We start from the raw sequence: 23345 nt of genomic DNA on the forward strand, positions 1-23345 counted from the left end.
CTGGAGAAGGCCATTCAGTTTTTTAAGTCGGGAAATCACAAAATTCCCTTTTGTCAGTGATGACATTGAGGTCCCAGTGGGACTTTCCTTTTGGTTTTTAGGGAGGGTCTTCCCACACATTCAAAGCTAACCACTGTGACAGGCCCATCATTGCTGAAATGTGTTTCTAGCCTCATGTTGCACATTCCAGACCGTCATTACTTTAATGTCCACTCTCGTCCATGAGTTCATGTACATACTACTTGCTCATACAAGTAAGTATTGGGTGTGTGCTAAGGATAAGGCTCAACAGATCACAAATATGATTTCTAGTTAGGCCCAATCCCAAAAAGCCTGCATTCCAGGGGAGGAGAGCATAATGATAATTCACCAAGAGCTATAAATAAAGATGCAAGAGAACTCTGTTATGAGTTGAATTGTGCTCTCCCCTCAAAAAATAAAAAGATTTATTGATCATGTAATCCATATAAACTCAGACCCATTATCACCTCTTCCTAATACTGAGAGGAACTTAGGAAAGAGCCCTGCACCAGCAGCCAGCTTGGCTTCCAACTCCTGCCCTGCCCTATCACTAGTAGCTATTGATCTTGAGCAAGTTATTTAGCCTCTCTGTGCTTCAGCCTCATTATCATCTATAACAATGGATTAATGATATCAGATAAGACAATGTGTGAAAGGGCTTACACATAGAAGTTGCTTACATATAGCAGTTGCTCAATAACATATGGAGGGTACAATCTTGGAAATCTTTTGCCCACTTAAGCCAGATCATTTGGTGGCACAAGACACTGAAGAAGATGGAGAACCCAGCAAAGCTTCCAAAACCTCAGATTTCAGGCTGCCTAGAAAATCAGCAGGTGATCTGGCATTTTGCTTGTTGGCCAATGTCATTTAAAGAACTTACTCCCAGAACTTCTTTGAAATCAAAACTACATCACCGACACCTTCAGCTCTGTCTTCAGGATGACCCCATCAGGTGTAAGGTGGAGGGAGATAAGCATTCAGGTAAATCCTTCCATTCCTGGTAGAATCCTCTGTGCAGGGCTACAGTAGCCTCAGAGTGCTGTCCTGAGAATCAGTCCTCTCTACAGCCTGGATGGAGCAAGGGAAGCTCCTCCCCCAGTTCCTTGGCCTGAACTATGCTGATTCCTAGTAGGTGGGAAAAAGATTGGCACCTTCTCTCTCTACTGATGCCAGGCTGCAGAAAGGTTTTGCTTGAAGGTTTGTTCTTCCGCCTGTGGTGCTACTGGGGGGTGGTGGAAACTTCAGGAGGGGAGCCTATGGATGGAAGTTAGGTCCCTGGGAACATGCCCTCAAAAGGGATATTGGGACCCTCGCCCCACCTCTTCCTTTCTTGTTTCCCAGCTGCCAAGAGGTAGACAGACCTCCTCTGTTTTGTGTTCCAGTCATAATATACTGAGCTATCACAGGCTTAAATCAATAGGGCCAAACAACTATGGATGTATACCTCTGAAACCGTGAGCCAAAATAAACCTTTCCTCCTTTTAAGTTGATTAGCTCAGGGACTTCGTCATAACTACAGAAAGCTAATGCAGAACCCACTACCCTTATAGCCCCCCTTGAGGCCCTGGTTGAGAGGGATGGCAAGATGACCAAACACCTCATATGTGGGGTCTTCACAAAGCTATACTTAGTGGCTGTACCACTTGTAAGATCACCACCACCCCTCTCCCTTCCCCAGACATCCCCTCAAACAAGCACATAATCTAAGAAAGGATACAGAGTGCCTACTGAGAAAAACAGCTCCTAGACAGCCCCTGCCATCCACCTCCAGTCGGAGAGCACTCCTAACCCCCTGAGATTGACATTCCTTCACTTCCACTGATTTAGGTAATACCTCTTAAATATCTTCATTAACACTAATTTTAATCCAGAAGAGGGTTAGGGTGAGGTGTTTACTGTTAATATAGAAATGGTCCTCTAATTGATTTATATTATATTTGAAATATAATAATAATAATAATAATAATAATAATAATAATAATAATAATAATAATAATCAGCTGCATTCCTTCAGCTGGAGAACCCAAGACTCAGAGGTGGGATTGGACAGAGAGCAATATGGAATCCCAGAAGAAAAACCTTTAATTAGGCCTCGGGTCCGGGGCGTTAAGGGAAGAACCAGCAGGTGGCGCTGTGGCTCATCAGCAAGAGCAATGCGTGGGCTCCGAGCTTTTCACCGAGTCATCGTTTCCTAAGGAAGTGCCAGCTCTTAAGCAATTGGTGTGGATGCGATCTTCCCTCCAAGACCCTAGTCACTGACTCCAGCTCCTCTCATCAGTTTGTCTCCAGCACAGGAGAACTTGAATCCGTGATGGGCTGACTTTGCCAGAGGTGAAACGATGCAGCTGCCTCCCCTTCGATATGTCCTGGGCTCTGGGGAATGTGCCCAGAAACTGACCCACAGAGGCTCCCAGTGCTGCGATGGAAGACGTGATAACCCGGGCAATCAAAAGAAACTGCCCGAAGATTAAGGAATCTGCAAGCCACGGTGTATCTTGCTCTCGGGATTCCTCCATCTTATAGGCACACGAACTTTTATTTTTTTAATTTTTAATTTTTTTTTCCTTTTGGCTTTTTAAAACGGTTTCCCTTTGCCGGTTTTGCCATCCATAGAATGAAGGTGATACTTTTGTTAGGCTCAATTAGATAATATCAGGTAAGCTCTCTACAGATGAAAAGTGCTAAATTCTATTTATCAAATATTTAATCAGGCACACTTGGGAATGACTCATAATCATCTATTCAACTTGCTGAATAACCAAGCAGAGAAAATAGCATGATCAGAAACATCATTTTTAATACAGATTTTCATTGATTTTTGTACCTGTCAAGACTATGAATTAGCATTCCAGTTCCTCCCCTCTTGCTGAGGGACCCAAAGAAACAGACTCCCTTCCCACTCAGCCTTTTGACTCTGACCTCTCACACCTGACCTGGAGATTAACCTGCCTGCAGGTGGCAGCAGAACCTCCAGGAAGTCTGCTTACGGGGAGGACAAGTCCTCACTTCCCAGCCCCTGGCCCCTCAGCCCTGGCAGGGCACACCATTTCTTCTGCAGTCAGTTTCCTCACTTCCTGTCTGCCATTCTCGTGCCCCTTTCTTCCCTGGCAGGGATTCAGTGATGAGGAATTGGATCATGTGGGAGACTTGGGCATTTTCACATCAAAGACAGAGTTGAAGCTGATTTGGAGACATTTCCACTTGCTCTAACACAGTCAGCAAAGAGGGCCCCATAATTGACCTTCCAATCAGGGCTCTGACCCCATCAAGACCTTGATACTATATTGTGCACACAAGTCACCCAGACCAAAATAGGTTTGTTCTCATCCATTCATTTTTAAATATTCATTGAGCACCTGCTGTTGGTATGTTATGCTAGATATGCATGTTCAACAGGGATGGATGACTGTCTTTGACTTGCTGGTAAAATATCATTTCCAAAAAGTTAAAAATCAAAATCATCAAACAGATAGATGGTGAGCACATGTGTCATTTTGCCTCCAGGAAGCAGGCACCAAGACAGGGTTAGGGGTGTAAGACAATCATTAGGGGGAGCAATTATTGGGGTTAAGAAGAAAGGGAGAGAAGAAGGCAGGGAGGTATTTCAGAGGTCTGACTCCTCAGAATGAGAGGGGAAGGCCGTGGGGTGGGGAAGAAAGAACCTCACACAGAGGAATAGCTCTGAGAAAGTCTCTGCCACCAAACAGGAAGCTCCAGAGCAGAGGCTGCACCTTAGAGGAAATGGGCAGAAATGATCAGGCCCCGGGACCAGCTGGGCTCTGTCACCATCAGGGCCTGACCTTGGCAGGAAAGCTGTAAATAGGTTTAGAAGGCATCGCACCTAGCTGCTAGCTGACCACAGTCCCTACACAGGCGCTTGCTGGAACATTGCTGAGCAGCACACTTCTACCACCCCCTAGGCACAAGGACTTACATAAACCATTAAGATGCTAATGATGGATAATAGGGATACAGAATGAATATATACACACACACATATACACATATACACATATATGTTTATGTATATGGAGACAGGAAGGGAGTGGCAAAAGTAACAACAGAATAAAACATCAAAATTATATTCAGAACTGGTTACCATCCTGCAAGATCATGAAACTGTAACTTTTATGGTTATCCTTTCCTATCAGAAGTTATTTTCAATTTATCCATTTTCTTTTCATATATATATATATATATATATATATATATATATATATATATATATATATATTAGATGGACACAATACTTTTATTTTACTTATTTTTTTAATGTGGTATTGAGAATTGAACCCAGTGCCTCAGTGCCTCACACATGCTAGGCAGGTGCTTTACCACTGAGCTATATACCCCCAGTCCTCAATTTGTCTACCCACCATAGAGTTACATAGGCCTAATATAGGGTAAACTATTAAGTCAGACAAGGCCTTAGTCCCTAGAGAATTGGATAATGCTCTAGTAGGAGGCGAGTAGTCATCTTTGTGTCTCAGTTCCAAGTTTTGGATAATTAACACTTCTTCTGGGGAGCTGACATTCTGGGGGGGCAGAGGCATGAGGAAATAGCCAGTCAAAATACTGTGTGCTGAGCACTACAACAGGGACCACCCCATGAGAAGGCACTAAGGCTTGAGGTGCAGGTTCACAGCCAGCCGGGGAAGAATAAAAGACCCCATCTCAGAATATATATATATATACTGAGCATCTACTGCGTGCTGGGCCCTTTCTGCCCTCCACAGGTGCAAAGATGAATGAGACAGATGTTGTGGAGGGAATTCATGATAACGGGGAGGGAGATGGCATTTGGAGGAGACCTGAACTGGAGGAACGAGCCAGCTCATGGAGACCTGAGGCAGGGCGTGGAGATCAGCAGGTATAAGTTCTTGGAACTGATAGAAAGCATGTGTGGTTGGAACATGGAGACAATGAAGGTGAGAGGGAGGTGAGGTAGGGACAAAGGTCTGGCGTGAGGACATACACAGTTTTCTTCTAATTGCAAAGAGAAGCTATTAAAAAGGGCAGTGATGTGATATCACATTTGTTTGCAAATGAACCTTCTGTAGGAGTCCATATGTCCAGGTCTGCTCAGGACAATCTTGGTTTATATCTCTTGCCTGTTGTAATTATTTGTAGTACTCCATTTCATTTTTCATAAGTATCCTGGTTTGAACCACAAATTGAAAGATTCCCCCCTGACTGGCCACAGGGGAAGATGCAGGGGCCACCATGGAGGGCGTTCTGAGGTCAGTTGGAGGTGAATGTTGTACAGAGGACAAGACATAATGGGGACCTAGATGGGGAGTGGCCTTGGAGCTGGAGGGACTGATGCCCTAGGGATGTGTCACACAAGAAGAACCAGCAGGACTGCCAAAAATTTATGTGGGAGCAAAAGAAAGAGTTGGGGAGTCAAGCAATCATGAATGGTCCCCAACACCAAGCTTCCAGTCTCATTCCCACATTCGTTTCCCTTGTTCAAGCCTCTTCATGTCTCACTTGAATTCAAGATCTCTTTTTCCACATTGACATTTCTCACCAACTCCATATGCATTTGTCATTGTCCCCTGGACAGTGAACACATCTGGCCCTGCAGCCTACATCAAGGGCAAGGCCCCTGAACTTGGCAAACACCAACCTTTGAGTCAATTTCCCTGTACTTACTTGGAAGATTTCATTTTCTCATCCAGTGGATCACCCTGAATTTCTTCCTGGGATTCTCTCCTGTCCTCTTTGCCAACTAAACTTCTTCTCACTCTTTTAGGAGTTTTAATGTCACCCTATGGCCAGCTGTCATTCCCTTCTCTGAATGCCCAGAGCCCTCCAGTCTTACCTCTCCTGTGGCCCTCATTATACTCCACCTTGCAAAACAGTCATCTGAATATTTAACTTTGTAAGCTATTGGGGGAAAGAATGATACTGTTCTTATCTCTCAGTCTCCTGCAGGGAAGTTGGCCCCATAGAATAGCTCAACTCTTTGGGGGAGTTGAATATGCTATGCAGAATAGAAGGCTGCCTGCTGGTTTTGTTGATTGACTCTGGCAGGTTCACCCCTAGACTTCACCATCATGCACTAAGTAGAAAGCAACTCATGGGCCCCTTACTTAGAAACAGGAGTGGAGTTTGTGGAGCTCAGAGTGGCCCAAGCCTGCCCTCAAGTTATCCCTGGCATCCAACACTTGTGTTGAGATACAAGTGTGACTCTTATTTTGAACTCTCATCACCTACTAGCTGTGGGCAATTTGCTTAATCTGTCTGTGTCTGTCTTGGTTTTCATTATCTGCCAAGCAAAGGCATCATAAGACTGGCCCAGGGATGCTGGGAGATTAAATGAGATATGCATGCAGGATTCTTGGCACTGGAGCCAGGCATGTAAGAAACTATAAATTAGTCATTATCTGTCAAGTGACTAAGAGTTGGAAGCCATACAGAGATTCATGACTAAAGATACCGATGACTTTGATCATTTTATTAGGTATTTTTAAAAAATCTTTAAAGATAACAGCTAAACTAGAGAGGGAGCAGTGGAGCAAGGACTCTTGGTATGTTTGTGAAAGGATTCCATTTCTCCAAAGAGCAATTGGACAACATTGACCACAAACTTTTTGAAACATTTACATCAGTTGTCCCAGTAATTCCACTTCTAGGAAATCTGTATTATGGAAGTTTACAAAAATACATGAGAAGTTTCACTCCCAAAAGGTTAATCCCAGTGTTACTTACAACAGCAGAAAATTATAAATGGATCAGCTAAGGAAATACTTAAGAAAAATGTGGCATGATATACAACAAAATGTAGGTAGTTATATGCAAACGCATATTTACAACCATCTCTTAAAGACGAGAGGAAATGGCTTGTAGTGAGAAAAGTAAGCTACAAAATTGAACATAATTATGTAAAAAGTATATGCATGAAGATCGTATCAAAAACCCAAGTGTTGATTCTGGATTCTCTCCAGGTGGGAGATAACAGACCGTTTTTATTTTCCTTCCTTGTTGTTCTTTCTTTCTCTGATCCTTTCACTCGTGTATAAAATGAGAATGTAGAGAATGGACTACTTTTCAGAAAGAAAAATCATGCTATTTTAGAGGATGATTGGTAACTAGCAGATTGATACTGCAGCACTCACCTAGTGTTATGTGTTCAGTGATGCCCAGTTAGTGGTTTCTGAAATATGTGACCTTGAGCTCAACAAAGAGCCAGTCCCTTTGCTTCTCTGGACCTCAGCGGCTTCACCTGTGAAATGTGGACTAATCCCCACTAATCTGCACCTGTCTGAGGGCAGGTGCTCAAATTAGGTGCCAGATGAAAGGCTTTTCCAATCCTGGCGCCTTGAGACCTCTTTGTGGGGCTGCTTCTCCCCACAAAGTATGGAAATCCACGATTAGGAGGGGGGCTGGCTGGAGGCTGTGTGCTTTCCACTTCAGGGCACTGAGCAGGTGACGACAGAGCACCAATTCAGTCGCTGCAGCTGCCCTGAGCCCCCCAGGCCCACTGAGCCAGCTCTCTCAGCGGGAGTTTCGGAAAGAGAAGGGGCCTGGAGCTCTGTCCTTTATTCTTCCTGGGTTGTCACCCTGCCAGCTCTTGCTCACTCCAGGCCATTTGACGCTGGCCCTCAAAGCTTCTTTGGCAGGGGGCACATCTGCAGTTCTCTTCCTCTAAAATATTTCAAGAGCAAAGGGCCCCATGAGCGGAATCCCACGTCCTTCCTGCCTCCCTTCTCCCTTCACTGGCTGTGAATCAGAGGAAGGCCACGTCTTCTGTTCTGAATGTTTCATCTGGGACTCTGGGAGCTGGAATGAAAATGAAATGCAGACTCCACTTGGAGACAGACAGGCTGTCAAGGGGCTCAGGAACAAACAGGTGCAGGCACCCAGAGGTGGCCCCAGAACTGCAATTAGCTGCACAGGTACACAGGGATCTTTCAGTCATGTGATCCTGTATGGGGCTAATCTTGAAGAATGTCCTCACCAAGCCACGTGTCAAAAAAGACTGCCCAGCCTCAACCTGAGAGGAGCTGTAGTCCCTCCGTGGTAAAGACCACAGGAGTCCGTCTGCACTGGCCCACTGAATTCAAGGAGATGGGCTCAGCAGCTGTGTGCACGGTCAAACAGCCTGGGCAGCATCACACCGCACCTTTTCTTGGCTCTGTGGGTCTGGGACAATCACTCCGTGAATTAAAATACCAGTTGCTGTACTTATAAAATGAGAATCATAGTGGCACCTATAGCACAGGGCTGCTATGTGGTTTAAATGACATAATAAATGCAAAGTGCTTACCGCCCCCTGTCTGGCACATAGAAGAGCTCTGTGAATAGCTTGTATTTTTGTTACAGAGCTCTTCTTTGAGCTCAGCACTGGTGTGAGCAGTGAGGGGAATACAGAAGTTCAGCCCCGTCCCCACCTTTGGTGAAGCAGGGCTATTCCCAAGAAAGAGTTAAACAGCTAAGCAGCAGTGGGTGATTAAATGAAAAAGCAACTAGGAGGAGGCAGCAATGCTATTTATAATAGCAATGTGCTGGAAGGAACCCAAATGCCCAGCAATCCTGTAATGACTAAGCAAACCCTGAACCGTTACACGCCAGACCACTGCAGAGCCGTTGGAAAAGGCGGGCGTGAGGCTGATGTCCATACATGGAAAGGTACCTTGGAAAGGCATGTTTTAAAAAGGAGATCACAAAATGGTATGTGCATACTTTCTCAAGATGTATAAATATATGTAAAGTCTCCCACAAAGGTCCAAAAAGAACTTGGAGGCATGGAAGTAGTTGAAAATTGAATGCACATCTGTTTTCTTCCCCCACCCCCCTGACAAGTTGCTTAAGCATCTGTGTTTAGAAAAGATAATATTACAACTTGAACATCTTAAGAGAAGTTTGGAAAAGGGAGTAAGATATGGGGTGGAGGGCTGAGGAAGGCTTTGCAGGAATAATGGTGTTTTGAGCAAATATGAAAGCATTTGTGGATTTAAATGATGGGAACAGAGTTGTCTCCATGGGGCCATTTGTGACCCTCTCCCCTACCAGTCTCTTTAGCTAAAGAAATGGAGTTAAGTACTATTAACTGCAGTGGGAGAGATGAATGTGGGAGAGAACTGGGTGGCTGAGGCTTCTCCTTAGAGGCTAAGGACAGTTGAGGTGAAGCTATTTGCATACTGGGGCATCAGGGCTTGACTTTATACCAGGTTCTTGCCTGGAGGCCTGCCCAGATAGCTCCATCTGATGGAGAGTCGGGGTCCTGATACAGGCCAGAATCCTGATTGGCTGTGCTTTTGGGAGAAGAGAGGCCATGCCAGTGTTCTCTCCACTGGACAGTTTGCATTTATGAATATACACAAACAGGGTCCTCTAGACACCAGAATATGAACTCAGATGGTAGAGGAAATTCACCTCCACCTATCAGACCAATGGAGATTGCTGGCTGCACCTCGGATCACTGTAAGCTATGAACTAAAGCTCTTGGGTGTTCCTGGGTTATCATTTTTCTGATTTAGTTGATGAGGTAAGTCAATCAGATGTTGTTTTAAGTATGGCCAACCTCCATGGGGCACCTCTTGGGTCTGACTTCTGTCCTTCTATTGTGAATCTGAGGGTATCAAGAAGGGACGAGGGCTGGCAATGTAGCTCAGTGGTGGGGCACTTGCCTAGCATGTACAAGGCCCTGGGCCTCAAAGACCCACCTTGCAAAAATAAAGGGTGGGGGCTCTGACATTGATCTAACTAACAGACTTGAGTTTGAATTCTGCCTCTAAGACCTTGAGAAAATTTCCAAAGCTCTTGGAACATCTACAAAATGGGGGATCCTTACGCCTTATGCCTCCCTCCAGGGTTTGAGGATTAGCTGGAAAGTGCAGATGTTTGGCCCAGAGCAGAAGCTCATTGAGTGGTGAGCACTGCTCTTATTCTTCCTGCTGAAATCGTGACTAAGATAGAAGAGTTCCCACTGTGGTGAGACAGCCATTCTCCAGAGACACAAACACATGGCCTGTGCACAACTCCTCCCTATCCCAGGGTCCTCTGCTTCGTGTCCTGAGTTACCCAGATCTGGGGCTCTCTGACCCAGCCAAGCACTGTGGAAGGCAGGACACAGGCCCCAGGCACAGGCGCAGCTGCGCCTGGCTCCCTCTGCTGGCAATGAGGGCCGATGGGAAGACATTGCTTAGGGGGACAGGAGGAGGATGCTGCTGAAGTCAGCTCTAAATCACTTCCAGGATTCCCAGGAGAGCACCCCGACCCAGGGAACATGTCAGAGTGCAATGACCCCCCTGAGGCATAATAAGAAATATGTATTTGGTCTTTGTCCCCAGTCCCTGACACAGAACTCCTAAAACTCTTGGAATTTCCTGAGTTATGGGAGGGATAGAGCGTCTTTGTTCTAATGAGGTGACTCTTGTGGGGACCTCTAAATAGCTTCAAGATGGGGAGTTTTTGCCAGAAAGTCCAAGCCTTGATTGGGAGCCTGGAACTTTGAGCCCCACCCGTCAACCTCTGGGGAGAGGTGAGGGACTAGAGATGGAGTTAGTAATAGATCGTGCCCACGTGATAAAAGCTCCATAAAATGTCTTACATGACTGGATTCAAAGAGTTTATGGAATGGTGAACGCTTCCAGGTACCAGGAAGGGGCACACCTTAACTCCATGGGAACAGAAGCTCCTATGCTAAGGACCTAACCCTATATACCTCTTCGTCTGGCTGTTCATCCTCAAACCAGTAAACATCAATCAAGTGTGTCCTTGAGAACTATTCTAGCAAATTATTATGGGAACTCTCAATGGATAACCGGTCCTTCAGGAAACAGGAGACTCAGGACTTGTGACTGGCATCTGAAGTGGGGGCATTTCGAATCTGTGGGGTCTGTGCTAAATCCAGATAGTGTCAGGAATGAGTTGTTGGGTTGAACACACAGGTAGTGACAGAGAATCAAAGAATGGGTGGTCAATGTCCGAAAACACCCCACCACCTAAATATTCAAAGTAACCAAGACACACACCCCTCACCCCCACCAAGAAGCCAGGGAGCCATCACTAGCACAATCTCATTCATGCATGGCCACTGGCAAGGGCTGAAAAGTGATCAGGGACAGGTCCTCGGAGACCCTTCCTCAAAACTCACACAGGCCTCCGCCTCATGAAAGCCAGAGCCCATCTTTCCATCTAGCTAGGTGATTAGCATACTTTAGGGAATCTGAATGACTCAGATGCTTCCAAACATTTTTTCCTAAGATTTTGATTCATAATTCATCAATACTGCAGAGTCATTAAAAGAGCCCAGATTTGCTGTTACTTCAGGTACCCCGAAGGACACATATCACTTCTAACCCTATCTTAAATATATCTTTAAAGAGAAGGTTTAGTTTCTTCTTCTCATGCCAGCGGGATTCTGAGCCTCTCTTACCACTTGTCACACTAAGCGGTCACCCCAGCATGTGGCAGAACCATCAGGAAAAGGAAAATATGACAAACACAAATGTTCTCAGAGACCTGCAAGCCCAAGACTGCAATACCTCCTGTAGTCTCCCCCTCCTCCTACTCCTCACCAAGGCCATTCCCTACTTGACTTCTCTTCAAATTGTCTCAAAAATACTCCAAACCTAAATCATCCAAAGAGAAATGGAAGGCATCCCCCAGCCCTCAGGGCCATCCCCCAGGAATCCCTTTTGAGGCTCCACATTTGCAAATGGCACCAACATCCATGCTTGGGGTCACCCAAGCAGGAGAACTGAGAACCTTCCTTATCATTCCTTTCTTCTCACAACACAAAACAACCATCTCCAAGCTCCTAAGGAGCTCTAGAGTCCACCCGCGGCTCATGGACTCCACAACTACCATCTTAGTTCAGACTGCTTTTGTCTATCACCTGGACGATTGCGGTGGCCTTCTTTTTGGATTCAGTTGAATTCACTTCCAATCGGATCCCCAGACTGCATCTCTAATCATCATTCCAAAATGCATATCGGATTTTAAAACCTCAGATTAAAGGCCGCCTAGGGCTTTCTATTGCTCTTGAAATAAATACCAATTCTCTAGCAAGCCTACAAGGCCCCTATTCAAACGTCCCTTGTTCTCTGTGTTCTGCCACACTGGCTTCTTTCAATTCCTCCCACACCCTAGTGGCTTTCTCAAATAGGCCTTTGCACACGCTGTTCCTTCTGCTTAGAGCAATCAAATACCACCACCACCACCACCACCACCACTTCGGCCAGCTAGCCCTGCCTGGCCCTTGGACGCTGCTTCAACCTTGTTTTACTAAAGGTCATTTCTGACCACTTGAACTTGCCAGCTCCTTTATAAACAATTCTCCTTTAGCCTATTATTCTCCTTCCCCAGAACTTGCATCCCAGTTTGCAATTTTATTTTATTAATGTGATTGCTTGATTGATTTTTCTGCTCATTATTATATCCTGACATCCAAGGCCATGCCTAATTAGTAATACTTTCTTAACAAATATTGATTTTCGTGAATGAACGAATAAATGAGTAGGTTAAAATAATAGGGCCTTGAACTCCACTTTTGATACGCCAAGATTTATGACATCACAAAACTGGTCAAGGTTCCAGGTTCCAAATATCCAACTGGGATAAGTTATCAGAGGGATGGAGTGTTGTAAAGCTAGGAATGGCGAATAGGAAAGCTGTCTTACGAAGGCAAGGGCATTCGAAGTCACTGTCTGGCACCTAGAGGAGAAGTCACAGGTTAAGAGAGGAGTTGGGTCCAAAGCTGTCAAGAATCCATCCAATTCTATTTGGATATTGAACCTTTATTACAGCAGGGCTCCTCCAGGGGCTTTGGAAGAATTACAGGGGCTTTTTTTGGTTTTCGCAGGATCAGAGCCCTGCTGGTTTTCATTTGGAGGCTCAAGGAAACAAAAAGTGCTTCATATTGAACATGTTCCTGCTCTAATGTAGTTCCACCTCTGTTGAGCATTTGTGTCAGGCATAATGCAATTGCAACCCATAGGATTCTAAGGAACTGAGCACTCAGCACCACGAAAAGAGGACATAGCTGTGTATTAAGGGACAGGGAACAGGCAGTGGTACTAACAGTGTCCCATCCTGGGTTTACCAGCTTGGGCAGCAGGATCCTCATCGTTTGGTGTGGCAGGCATATGCAGCACACACGCACACACATACGCGTGCACATACACACACACACACACACACAGATGCACCATGGCTCGCGTGCGAGCACACACACACACACACACACACACACACACACAGGACAGGCTGTAGCTAGCACAGCATGCACATCTACACGTAGGCAGATAGGTGTGACTGGCACACATGCACATGCATGCAGGCACAAATGTACACACACATACACACATGTGGATGGATGTGGATGGCAAAGGAGGCAGTGTTTATGGGAACTCCTGAACAAGGACATTCCCACCTTCCCTATCATTTCTAACTGGGGACACTTGGAGGTGTAGGGCTTGCTCTCACGGAGTGCTATGGCTTGGATAAGTATTCCCCCAAAGGCACGTGTTCAAGGCTTTGGCCCCAGTCCATGAGCTATTGGGAAGTTTTGGAACTTTTAAAAGTTGGGGCTTAAAGGGAGGTTTTCTGATAATTGGAGATGTGCCATTGAAGGGAACTATGGGATCCTGTCCTGTCCTCTTCCTTTCTTTTCTTATACTCCATGATAAAGTGGATAGACTTTCTTTGTAATGCTTTCTCATCATGATCTGTGCAACATGCCCAGAGCAATAGGGCCAATTGTCATTGACCAAAAACCTCAAAACCTGTGAACCAAAATTAACCTTTCTTCATTATAAGTTGATATTCTCTGGTATTTTATTATAGTAACAGTAACTTGACTAATTCACAGAGCCACCAACCAGATGGGTAGAACTCCCCAGGCTGGGTTCTTCTCATTCTGAATTTTTATACACAAGACCCACTCTGCATGGTAAGGGTATAATTACCATTGGCTTCACTGCTTCAACTTGCAGGGATAGATAACTAATGATATCAGAATTAAAAGCCATTTTATGAGCTAACTTGACCATTTTCTCTCTAGTTTATGATGACTTCTAATCCAAAACATTTCCTGTACACTTCTCACATCATCTCTGCAAGGTGAAATAATCATACACTTGTTCTTTAGAGAATTTCCTGTGCTTGAATGACCTTAGTTTTTCCTTGCTTCTCCAAGATCACCTAATCATAAATAGAATTTCTAAGAGACTGAGGCTGTAGCACATGGTAGACTACTTGCCTAGCATATGTGAAACCCTGGTTTGATTCCCTACAAAACCAAAAAGAAAAAGAAAAAAGAAAAAAGGAGTTCCCCCTATCCATTTCCCCCAACTATAGAATCTTATAGTACAGTATATCATATGAATCCTTTGTAAGAATTCTGCTAACGTCACGAGTCAACATTCTTTAATAATCACAGTATTTCTTTTTTCTCTGATAACAAGCGTATTAGCATGTTTATTACAGAATATTCAGAAAAACACAAATAAGAAAAATTGAAATCCACTCCCTATTTCACCATACAGAGATAGTCTGTATTCTTTTCCCCAAAGCAGATATTATACATCCTTTCATATATAAAATCGAGATTCTAGGATACATTTGCTCTTTACATTTTTAAATCATTTGGATTTTTGCATTCAATAATAGATTCACAACATGCTCCCTAGGATGACTTTACAGCTGTGTATCAGTGCATTTCATGGGGGTCCCGGGGCTTACGTAACAAATCCCTTTATGGTAGACACGTATTTCCATGCAGTTTTTAGAAATGCAAGGGGTAATTTACTCAGCAACCCCCTACTAACTTCTTTCCTTAGGAAAAATGCCTGGAAGTGAAATGGCTGAGTCAGAGGATTGTATGGATTTTGATACTTGTGCCAGATTGTCTTTTTCAAGTGCTATGGCTTGACTGTCCCCCTCCGAAACTCATGTTGAAATTTCATTGCTGCAGGCTGGGGCTGGGGCTCAGTGGCAGAGCGTTTGCCTAGCATGTGTGAGGCACTGGGTTCGATTCCTGGCACCACATACAATAAACAAAATAAAGGTATTGTGTCCCTCTACAACTACAAAAATATTTTTTTTTAAAAAAAAGAAGAAGAAATTTAATTGCTGCTTCCCTGCAGTACTAAGAAGTGGTATTTTAAAGAGGCGGCTAGGTCATGAGGGCAGAGCCCCATACCTTGATTGCAGGAGTGGGTTCATTATCATGGGAGCAGGTTCTTAACCAAGAAGCTGAGTTCCCCCAACTCCTCTCTGTTTATCACATACTTGCTTGATCTACTTTATGATGACACAGAACTAAGACCCTCTCCAGGTGCTGGTACCATGTTTGATATCCCAGCTTCCAGAGTGTGAGCCAATAAACTTCTATTGTTTATAAATTACGCAGCTTGTGGCATTATGTTATAGCAGCAAAAAATGAAACAAGGCATCAAGTTTCATTAACAGTGTGCACCTTCTCAATCACTGTGGACAAGTGTCCATTTCCTCAGACACTTACAATTAGTGAGTACTGTTTTTTGGGGGAAGGGGGTACCGGGGATTGAACTCAGGGGCACTTGACCACTGAGTCACATCCCCAGCCCTGTTTTGTATTTAGAGACAGGGTCTCACCGAATTGCTTAACGCCTTGCTTTTTGCTGAGGCTGGCTTTGAACTCGTGATCCTCCTGCCTCAGCCTCCTGAGCTGCTGGGATTACAGGTGTGTGCCACTGCACTCCGCCTGTTTCCCCCCCCCACCCTTTTCCTAGTTCTTCAATTTAAAACACAATGGTTTATGTATGTTCAGCATAGTGAAATCCATCTTCAGAATCCATCACCATCCTGAGGAGCCCACAGAGGCACAAAGAACAGCACTTCTGAAATGACAAAGGAAATAAATGGGCATGTTTCAATGCAAACTGAATACTGAAATAGGTTTTGCAAACTAACTGACAGAACAAAACTGTCTTTGCTGACATATTATGAATGAAAATGTCTAGCATGGCCCTGCTCAGATATTTAAAGTAAGCTATTAGACAGGGACAATGTCTCTAGCACTGAACATGCCATCTCCAGCAGCATCCACTGCACCACAGAAGGTCAAATATCACTCTAAACTTAATTCTCCCACCGTCTCCTGTCTCCTAATTCTCATCTATGATCCTGTAGACTTGCAGCTTTCTATGCCCTCCCCCGGCCCCGCACCAGGGGGCTGGTGAGGAGACAGGGGTTGCCCATTCATGACCTTTAGGGGAAAACAGTGCTGGGCCTCCACCATCCATCAAGGTGGTGGGTCCATCCGCCATGAGACCACCTCTGTACGTGGACTCAGGGTTGGGGAACAGCCATGGTATTTGGATGCAGGGAAATATTGTCAGTGACCTCATTCTCCTCTGGACATCTAGGTAAGATTAGCGGCACTCTCTGGAGGTGAAGATGCCTCATTTGAAATTCACCAAAAAACTCCAATGTCTCCAACAGTTCCCTCTGTCTGAAAAGTTGCATTAGGATTTGTCACATTTGGCCACTCACATTTGGCCACAGCGAGGCCCAGCTCTGGAATTTAATCATCAGATTGAACAACTAATTTCAAAATTGGGATTGTGATCAGGACCGCTTCATTGGAACATTAATTGTCTGAAGTTTGCAGCCAGAGAATACATGACAGCCTCGATTTTATGGCTCGGTCTAGATAATGGTGACACATTACTGAGAAACGCATCTGCTTCCTAACTTCATAAATTGGATGTTGTTTATAATAATGCAGCTAGAGCAGTAACACTTTATCATAAGAGCTGCTGTCTCTGAGGAAAGTCATTATTCAGTGTATACTTGACAAATTGGTCATCGTTCACAGGCGGAAGAGAAATTGATGTGGCCTGCTTTATTTACCGGGGAACGGGCAATGTGTTATCTTCTCATTGGACTGATGTTTTCCCTACCAAGTTTTTGCCACCAGAAGGATTATGATCCCCGCTGCTCATCACTCATGGAATCATGCCACTGTTATCAGCCTTAAAGGCTTTAATGCCCAGGACATAGGAATCACCCTTCCCAGTTCCAGAATGATTTTCAGAGGAGAACCTTGAAAAGAGATTTCCCTTCAGATGCCATTTAACTTCCTACTTCCTAAATGGAAAAAAAAATAGGAATGATGAACAGCTGTGAGTGACTTTGTTCCCCAAGGCTGGCTGGGTCGGGATAGGCAGGCCGCAGCCGCTGCATCTTTTCTTCGAATATTAAAAGACAGTGGCAAACCGTGGCTTGGTAGATGGAATCTGGCTGAGCCTGGGCCTTCCATCCTGGTGTATGTATGTCCTGAAGGGGGTGCAGCGAACTTTCCCTGAACATTAACATCCATCTCCACAGAGAACATGGCATTGCTACGGGGGACAGCGTTGGGTTGTAGGCTCCCCATCCCCCACTTTTGAGTGTGGGCACCGCTGCCTGTGCACCCAGCTGCTTCTCTATCGTCACTGAACTCACCAGAAGGAAAGTGATCGTGGGCCCTGGTTACTCTGAGTCCATTTGCCAGCTGCAAGGGTGAGTGCACGCTGCGCTCATATCAGTGAGTAGTGGTTAGAGTGGCCTAAGCAGCCCCATGTCCACCAAGTGTGTGTCCTGGGCGCGCTACGTCCACAGTGAAGCCCAGTCCTCTTCTACAAAGCAGGGACTATGCTCATGGAAATGCAGGAGGGCTTCTCTGAGCAGCAAAGGAATGGCAAAACCTTCATTCCATGTTCCCTGTTGTCCCCACACCTACCCTGCTTCCTGGGTGAAAGTAGACTGTATACAGATTGTAGTCGGCAGAGGGAAGCTAGGGAGGGCTTAGGCGGCTGCAGTGTCTACATCTTCCTCTGCCTTCACACATTTTAACCTGGCTGAGTGTTTTACCACCATCCTCTTTACAGGTGAGTAGGTAAACTCAGGAAACAGGGTACCTGACATTGGGGCTGGGGTGGGGGCTACCCTGTGCACAGCAAGATTTTGAGTAGCATCCCTGGCCCCAAAGACAGGAACACCATCCCAGTTATGAAATTCTATGACAATTCTCTGGTCTTCTAGGGGCCAAACTGCCCCCTAGTTGAGGGCCACTGAAGAAGAGATAATTTGTTCATGAGCTAATGAAGAGCAGAGAGGCCTGTACCAGAGCCCAGGAACCCCATGCCTGCAAGTGACTGGTCCTCTTACCAACACTGTGCTCCTCCTTAAAGGATTTATCACCACAAGTTGCAGAAGCCTCCTGGAGTATTCTGCCTGATACATAAATGGCTTAGGAGCTCAAAAAGAGAGCATCTGTGGTGCATTCAATTCCAGGCTGGACCCAAACAGTTGAGTGTGGCCTCTGTGCTCCAAGCTAGAGAGAAGCTGGGGCAGAGGGAAGAATGTATGAGGTGTAGTCACTGAGGGAACAAGAGGTGAAGACCCAGAAGGGACCTTTGTGGGTTCAGTGAGGACAGAGAAGTCCACTGTGGATAGGAGGGAGAGGAAGGGAGGGGTAAGCTGGATAAGGCCTGGGGAGGGAGGGTACAGGCCTCCAGGAACTACCTGGGAGGATTGGGTCTGATGCAGAAAGCATCAGGCTTCCTGGACTGGGCAGGGCTGGTCCTCACTCACCAGAGTGATGCGGGGTGAGGGATGGCAGGAGCATGCAGCCAGCCTGGTATGAAAGATTCACCTGGAACAACAGCCCCCCCCCCCAACCAGAGGCAGGCACCTTCCTGTCTCCCACTTACAGTTCTGACAACTGGCCTGAGCACAGCTGGCCACAAAAGCCAGGTCACGAAAGAAAGGCACTGAGGACACAGAGCTCCGTGAGATTGAGCATAGCAGGGGGGCAGCTGGCAGGTCCAGCTCAGCTCACCAGCTTTGAATCTCTCTCTGCTCAGTAGTGGCCATCATTCCCCCAAGGCCAAGACCAGCTAATTAACACACAATCATGGCACTTGTCCCACCAGTCCTTCTAAGACAGCAAGCAAAAGGGCTTTTGATGAGGTCTCTTCCTGGTTGGGGATGAAGGGGCGATGACTGTAACCACCACCGGGTTGGGAGGTGAAGGTCAGGATTGCCCAACACAAGTGGCATGTGCCCAGAGCTTCCATACTATTGTACTTTAGTAAATCCAGTCCAGAGACAACCAACAGGTAGGTAGGTAGGTAGGTAGGTACATAGATGGTAGATCAATAAGCAGCATGCAGGTTGTTGGTCTATTGTTTTTGGGTTTTTTTTACTATTTTTATTAGTTGTCGATGGACCTTTATTTTACTTACTTATTTATATGTGGTACTGAGAATTGAACCCAGTGCCTCACGCATGCTAGGCAAGCGCTCTACCATTGAGCCACAACCCCAGCCCCTCATTGGTCTACTTTTAGAGGCCCCACTCGTGCTTACACGTCCATCCCTCTGTCTACCTGTGAACATTTTGGCAGTGCGCATAGGAAGATGTTCTTATCATTTCTAGCTTGGGAACTCTGGTGGGCTGTTAGCCGGGTTGGTGGTCTGTGTGTGCAGTACCAGCTTGCATCACTTTTGAGAGCAATCGACAATAATCCCAATGGCTTGTAAGATAACATGCCCTTTTTGTTTTGCTGTCTATCAGTAAACCAGATCTTTCTCCTTCATGGCTACAAAGAACTGATCACTAAATTGTTTGCATGTATTTAAAGAAACATTCAGCCGTTGCTGTGTGCCAGGTTCCATGCTCCGTGCTGGATCTCAGAAAGAATGAAGAGTGAAAGCAAAACAGAAAATCGCCCTAAAAGGACAAAGCCCATTTAGGGTAAGGAGGCATCAAAAACGTGTACCTAGGTGAGGTGCCCAAACCCAGGCAACTACAAGGTTGGTATTTCAACTTGGGAAAGCAAAGCCCAAGTTCAATAGGCCCAGCTGGACAAATTCTCTGTCATTATCTCCCATTATCATTCATTTTACGATGCCAAAAAAAAAAAAAAAAAAATTAAGCGCCCACTAAACTTCTGAGTTTCCATCTCCTCTAAGGGCAGACACCTCGCCCCACCCACCTGCACTGCGTGAGACCTTTCACTGCGTGCCATGCAGGCAGGCCACCAGCAGAGGGGGGCCTCAGACTTGGCCAGGGAGCAAGGGCCAGTGCTGGGAAAGAAAGGCCTGGTTGAGAGAGCCAGGCCCCAGCACACTGGAGGAGGAAGCTGATCAGAAAACTATTTGGCTTGATCTTCACTTGCTGAACCGATGGAGCCTCCTGTCTACGATGAAGTCACCAATGGAAAGTGCCTGGCAATTAACAGAGATGACAAAACCAGAGAAAGGAAACTGCAGGAGGGGAAGGCAGAACAGGGAGCAGGAAGTTCTTCTTCTGCTTAGAGCCGGCCTCACGACAATACCAAGGCCTGTGGCGTTTGTGCTGGCCTTTGGAGATGCCCTCACCCCGGACTTTTTAATTTGTGTTACCAATTACACATCGGTAATTCTTTTCTTCTCTCTTTTTCCTTTTAGTTGGTTCCTGTCATTTATACAGAATAGTGGGTTCCGTTGTGGTACATTCGTACATACATATAACATGATTAGATTTCATTCCCCAATACCTCCACGGCCCTTCCCTCCTTCCTTCCCTTGATCCTCTTCCTCTGCTCTAAAAGTCTCCCTTCTTTCCTCTCTAGTTTTGCATGTGAGAGAAAACATACCACATTCGTCTTTCTGAGTCGGGCTTATTTCACTTGCCTACTGGTAATCGTGAAGGTGAAATTGTATATTGAGGAACAGAAGGTGGAGGACCCCGAACGGCCATCAGGGCCCGCAGTCCATTCTCTGACTGCACTCAGCTAATGGATGGCTCCACCCAGGAGGTCAGGAGCTGGAGTCATTTGCCACTGGGAAGAGGGACCATGAAGGCAAAGCAGAGCTCTCTCTGGGGGCTGAGGGCCAGTGAGATGTGACAGCTTAAAAAAATTCAATGTAACTAATGCACAGTACGGGTGTTCTCCGGCCTCAGCAGGCAGCTTGGGGGTTCCTATTGCCCTGGGGTCTACAGTGACAATGCCTGGAGGGACAGCAGGACAAGAACAAGCTGTGACAGGTGTCCATTTAAGTTTTCAAACCTAAATGTCCATCTGCTTATCAGATGTAAAAGCAGGCCCTTCTCGCTCCAAATAACTCAAATGAGTTCCTGCCTCAGAGCCTGCAGGTGGCCCTAGAGGTTGATTGGATGCCTCTTAGGAAGAAGACCTGGTTTCTGAGGGAGAAATAGGTGATTTGTGACTTTTTGATCCTTCCTCCCAGGTCAGGGTGGAAGCCTGAATCCTTCATGGTGCATTGGGGGGAACATAGGCAGAGCTGCTCACCGATGGGCAGCACCTTGGCCCTCGCCCCTCACAGCCCACTTCCAAACCCATCCCTCTCTGGCTATGCCCTGGCTGCCAGCACCCACAACCATCCCAGGTCAGATTTTGCTGGGCAGCCCTGGAGCCACCACAGAGCACAGAATGGCTGCTGTACCCTGCAGGTCCCCACCTCCTACCCACCACAAGATGAGGCTAGACTTCCTGCAAGCCCAGCCTGTTTTGCAAAAGCAACATTATGTAGATAATAATGATTTATTTACTAGTAATAAAAATGATAAATGGCACCTGAGGAATCAGAGCCAGGCTGATGAGCATCGGGCAGCAAGCCTAATCAGAAATTCAATACTCTCTACCTTTCTTTTCTATTAATGATCAGAGCAGATCTCCAAGCAGCACTAGCATCAAGTTCACAGATTTTACCTCCAGCCTGGTGCTATGCCTGGTAATGAGGCTGTGGGTCTGGTGTCTAATTTGTGGGCATTTGGGAATCAGTGTGGCCAGCCTCTGGCTTCCTGGGTATCTCTTCTGTTGTCTCCAACCCCCACAGAGACATGGAGCCCATCCCCGGGGGGGGGGGGGGGGGGGAGTGCTGAGGCAAAGTCTCCAGCAGCTGCCCGGGGCTCACGTTTCCCCATCTCATTTACAAGACTGCCCGGGCTGCTGTTTTCCTGTCTGCTTCTCTAATTCTTTATACATCATCCTGGTCTCATACATAAATCTCGGTTGTCATTAGGGTGCTCACAGGCAAATGAAAGCCAGGACTGAGCAAAAAAGTATTCGTTTTTCTTGCTTCCTTCTCTTTTGTCTTCAAGACCACTTGACTCTGGACTGCTCAGGGCATAACTGTAAAGGAAATAAAATATGGCAGCACATTCTCCTCTCTTCTCTCTTTCCCTTTCCCCATCAACACCCCAGAACTCTTGTCCTGGAGGAAAATGGCCTAGGAAACCCACAGGTCTCAACAGTGCCTCCTTCCTGGGGAACGTGCCCTTCCCAGAGGGCGGGACACCCAGCTCTGCACCAACGCTACCATTTCTGGAATGGAGAACGGCAATCAGCCATTGGTTGTTTCCTGGGTCCCTTATGTCATAGCATTTGGAACATCGCCCTGAGGGTTCCCTGCCCTGGACCCAGTGGCAATGCCACTGTCCCCTACACCCTCTCCAGTTCTTTTCTTCTGTCCCTCCTGTGGTGGTGCAGCACTTAGCTCCACCCCCTTGTCTATCATCCCCAGCCACTGTGTTCACCACACCACTGTGTGGGCCACTGTGTTCACCAGACAGCTGCCTTTCACACACATGTGCATGGAATCCCCGAGGCCCCAGAACACAAGTCTGAAAAAGGCCCCATACTTAGTGTGAGAACTCCTTCTCCCCATCTCCCACTCTACAGGCCAACAACAGGCCTCTGCTGTCTCACAAATTCCTGGTGCCTCACCTTCTGCCTCCAGGAACCCACAAAAGGAGAGTCGGGGTGGCTAAGAAAGAGGCAGCAAAGGTAAAAGAGGGCAAGACATGCTCAGAGCTCATCCCTGAGCACAGAGCATCTGCAGCCTACTGGAAAAGACCGGCGATACTTACTCACCAGCTGGACCACAGACCCACATGTCTGAACCTCGCGCTGACCTTCAGTGGGGAAGTTTCCACTCAAGGTGCAGAAACTTCTTCGTGGGCGGTGAGAGCTGCCATGGATTTGGCCCCCAGTGGATGTGCGCCACCCTGGAGTAGGAGGTTATCCCTCACGGTGGCCCCAGAACTTGGGGTGGGGGAGTCTGTGGCTGTTTTGAAGATGTGGAAACAGATCATCTGGTTAGGGTGGGAATTTGCCATCCAAAACCCGCCATTGTTTAGTTTCCTTTTATGGTCTCACCATTAGCCAGCGCTCGGTGAGCTCCATGCTGCTCTCTGAAGAGGGAACAAGAGAAACATTAAACCAGTGGCCAAAGAGCACAAAAGGAGTGCCTATTTCATTCTGGCCTCTTTGGACACCCCCACACCCACAGACTACACCAGCTCGTGCACCCACTGACCGGTCCTCGGCCTTG

General features: G+C 46.4%; 1 long non-coding RNA gene across 2 annotated transcripts; it reads left to right on the forward strand.

The window, feature by feature from the left end:
* Positions 1-8589: 8589 nt before the first annotated feature.
* On the forward strand, positions 8590-22147 carry LOC308652335. Of its 2 annotated transcripts, none has more exons than XR_014022760.1 (3): positions 8590-8700; positions 19649-20424; positions 20621-22147. It is a non-coding gene; the product is annotated as an uncharacterized lncRNA (long non-coding RNA). The 2 variants fall into 2 exon arrangements; XR_014022761.1 differs by lacking the exon at positions 20621-22147 and having other exon boundaries at positions 19649-19761; positions 19980-20585.
* The last annotated feature ends 1198 nt before the right edge of the window (positions 22148-23345 follow it).

Source organism: Spermophilus citellus, assembly GCF_964194105.1.
Source record: "Spermophilus citellus genome assembly, chromosome: 6".
NCBI classification, from domain to species: Eukaryota; Metazoa; Chordata; class Mammalia; order Rodentia; family Sciuridae; genus Spermophilus; species Spermophilus citellus.